The sequence below is a fragment of the Otolemur garnettii genome, unplaced genomic scaffold, assembly GCF_000181295.1.
Source record: "Otolemur garnettii isolate 467f Iridium unplaced genomic scaffold, OtoGar3 scaffold00118, whole genome shotgun sequence".
Taxonomy (NCBI): Eukaryota; Metazoa; Chordata; class Mammalia; order Primates; family Galagidae; genus Otolemur; species Otolemur garnettii.
Window position 1 is genome coordinate 1527659 of NW_003852513.1, and position 3975 is coordinate 1531633.

The 3975-nt window shown below is 41.1% G+C and overlaps 1 protein-coding gene and 1 pseudogene across 1 annotated transcript in view; one reads left to right on the forward strand and one right to left on the reverse strand.

Annotated features, from left to right (window-relative positions):
- The window catches only part of RNGTT (RNA guanylyltransferase and 5'-phosphatase), a 354972-nt gene that overhangs the window by 309308 nt on the left and 41689 nt on the right, over positions 1-3975 (reverse strand). The gene's annotated exons all lie outside the window — the stretch shown is intronic.
- On the forward strand, positions 721-1601 carry LOC105887770 (annotated as a pseudogene).

Sequence of the window (3975 nt, forward strand, 5' to 3'; positions counted from 1 at the left end):
AGCATGAGACTATCTCAAAAAAAACTAACTTTTACCCCAAAATATGGCACTTTGACATGATGAACCACAGAGGCAGCCCAAAGGGATCTCCAACCGTCCCATCTTCTCTCAATCCTGGCTGTCTCTCTCAAAGCACAGAACCAAGTTGTTTCCTTATCTGCCTAGAGTCTGGACCCACCAAAGAAGAAACCAATTACCTCTGATCCATTCCAAGTTTCAACTGAACTCACATCACAGGAAAAAAGAATGAAGACTCCGTCAACACACTTGGACAGACTTTTATCCCAAACCACTGTCTATTCTGTGGGCCCAACAGACATTGCCCCAGGCCACTGCATGTTATTTAAGGCCACTGAATCTCCCCTACAATTCACTTATTAACTGCCTAAAATCATCCACGCTTTTCCATCTCTCTTTCCTATAAGAAAGATTATGTAAACATCTATACCCCACTGCATGTTGGGTAATCACTGATTCTTCCATGTGCAGACTAATGTGCCTTTGGTCAGTTGATTGAGAGTACTTTCAGAGGGCAAAGGGGGAGTTGTCCCTTGGCCCCTATACCACATTACAAATGTTTACAACTAATCGCAAATATGCTTCAACAACAATGTGTGCATGGCTGATAAAAATGCTTTCTCTGGATCCCAGTTGAGGAGAGAAGAGCCACTGGCAGCAGTGGTTCTCACCACAGGGGATTTTTGAACTTCAGTTATAAAAATGGACAGAATTTTCCCTGATTATATTGATGTTAACTGTCTGCTTTCTTGTGCAAACAGTGATACAATCCTGTCCAACTGCTGAGAACTCATCTCCACGAGGTACACGGGCACCACTACAGAGAGTTTCTTTTTGTTTTTTTGAGACAGAACCTCAACCTGTCACCCTGGGTAGAGTGCTGTGCCATTACGGCTCACAGTAACCTCCCACTCCTGGGCTCAAGCGATTCTCCTGCCTCTGCCTCCCAAGTAGCTGGGACTACAGGCGCCCACCACAACACCTGGCTACTTTTTGGTTGCAGCCCTCACTGTTGTTTGGCGGGCCCAGGCTGGATTCAAACCCGACAGCTCAGGTGTATGTGGCTGGCGCCTTAGCCACTTGAGCCACAGGCACTGAACCGAGAGTTTCTTTTTAATAAGGTAGTTAACCTACAGTATGGTGAAGTTCAAGACCAGGTCATGTTCACTGGCCACCACACAGTTCAAGATGTAATCTACAAAAACTCCAATAGCGAAGTGGGATGGAACTATGAGCTGGCCACTGAAGACAGCCAGTGTTATAAGGAAGGCTGTGTGATCCTGGAACATGCTCTAGTTCAGGCATCCTCAAACTACAGCTCGCAGGCCACATGCAGCCCGCCTAGGACATTTATCCAGCCCGTCGGGTGTTTTTGCCACCACTGCCTGTCCTGCTTAGCAGCTGACTTGTCCTGAGGCCTGCAGTCCGGCCCTCCAATGGTCTGAGGGACAGTGAACTGGCCCCCTGTTTAAAAAGTCTGAGGACCCCTGCAAGAGAGTGAGGGCTTTGAGGAGCATGAACCCCTGATAAGTCTTAAAGAAAAAGAAAGAAATCCAGCTCTTTTCCCAGGTCTCCTTCACTGAAAACAAAAATCTACTTACACACCCTATCACCTTAGTATCAGAGTTGGATTCATGAACTGCAGAACAAGAGGTTGTGAGAAGCTAAGATGGAATCTTTCTTTTTTTTATTTTGTATTTTCCATCCAACAAGAGAATACTACACAGATGCTGATAATTTTATTTCTTTGTTTACATCTTGAGGCAAAAGCGTCTGCAGATACATGGTAGGCTATGAAAGGAAAAATATCTGGGCTATTAGAGTGGAAAAGTGTGTTTTACATAAATTTTGAAAGGAAAGTATATCAAGGGCGTTGTTTTTAAACTTGGGCTTCATTTTAAAACTTTTTTCTAAAACCCAGTTCTTTCACTTGACTTGCTGGCTTTAGACAAGAGGTCGGAATCTGTGCTCAGCTCTAAAGGCTCAGTGTCAACCTGGCTTCTGCTGGCCAGTGTGTCATACTAGAGATGAACTGTAGGACCCAAGCCATTCTTCCTTGTCAGTCTTGGTCCAAAGATGTCACCGTACCTAGTTATTTGTCACCACATAACGTGTGGATGGGAAACTTTTTCTAAATGGGCAGAACTGCTTGGTTGTCTTTTTTCCATGTAACTTAAGCATAGTGATATAAATGAAGTGACAGTAGGGAAAAAATAAAATTCCTTCTCTGAACTATAAGCAATTTAAAAATTGCAAATAAACACAGGCCAATATTATCTTATCCTAAGACTACTTAGATGGCTCCTGACCACCCCCACTGGTTTGCAACTGTTAAACCTGATCCTTCAGTGCTCTCTGTGTAAAAGAGTGTTACCAGCAACCAGTTCTAAGACCAGTTTCTGTTACTGTCATCAGAATATTACAATAAATGACATTTCACCCTGTGTCCCAAAACTTTGGCAGGTCCAAAGCAAATGCTTCTACTTCAATCCACAGGAACACACTCATGGCCACTATGTAAAATAGCTCTTACATAATAGTAGGTTCTATAATTTCATAACCTGTAAAACCCTCAATTTGGAAATTTTTCCTATAGGGCAGTGGTTCTCAATCTTCCTAATGCCGTGGCCCTTTCATACGGTTCCTATGGGTTGTGACTCACAGGTTGACAAGTGCAGCTATAGGGTCTTCCAAGAATACAACTGTGTAATTTATAACAAAGGCAGACTCATTTTCCTAACCTGGAGTAGAAATTTTTTGAAATCATGGCCTTCCAGATGTTAAGATTTCTTGACTGTCCTACTTTGAATTCTTTGAGTCTCCTCACCAATTGCCCCTGCAATGCCTTCTCAGATGAGAAAACAGCTTGGTGAGTTGTTTTTAATTTCTCATACTGAGGCCTCAATACTATTTTAAGGCATATATATCTGCTAGTCATACACCTAAGTACAGAGTGTACCAAAAGTTCGTGTGCAATTTAATATAGTTTTACATTATAAATTACACACAAAACTTATGGACACCCTGTATATATATATTTGTTATATATAGTCATCTGAATGTGTAAATATATACACATACACATATCATTTAATACTATTTCATATATATCCCCTACTATGATTTTGTTAAATAATAGCTACATATTACACAATATAAATGATCTGCTTTTCTCAAATATATATGTTGATTCCAAGGTTTGATTTGGTTTCTAACCAAGGAAATTCATCTGGTTTCTAAACAAGGAAATTCATTTCATAGTCATATTATCATTATGTCCATCTCTGACTACTGCCTTAAGTAGGTTCTTAGATGTGGTCTTGATGAGTCAAAGGGTATGAACACTTTTAAGAATCTTGAAATGTTATCCCCAAATTGTCCTTCCAGAGAGGTTATACCAATTAATACTAACAAAGTATAACTATATCCATTTTATCCGATCCTTGACACTAACAGACATAATCAGACTTTTCCCCTCTAATTTGAAAACACATCCATCATTACCAGGAAACTAATATTGTAGTATCTATAACTTTAGCATATTTTTTTCGTTTGTTTGTTGAGACAGAGTCTCACTATGTCACCCTCAGTAGAGTGCTATGACATCACAGCTCACAGCAACCTCCAACTCTTGGGCTTAAGCAATTCTTGCCTCAGTCTCCCAAGTAGCTGGGATTACAGGCACCCGCTACAATGCCTAGCTATAGCATATGTTTTTTAATTTCTTTTTTTTTCCTTTGAGACACAATCTCACTCTGTTACCCTGCATAGACTGCCATGGCATCATAGCTTACACCAACCTCAAACTCTTGGACTTAAGCAATTCTCTTGCCTCAGCCTCCCAAGTAGCTGGGACTATAGGTACCCACCCCCACACCCAGCTAATTTTTCTATTTTTTAGTAAAGACAGGGTCTCACTCTTGGTCAGGCTGGTCTTGAACTCCTAAGCTCAAGCAA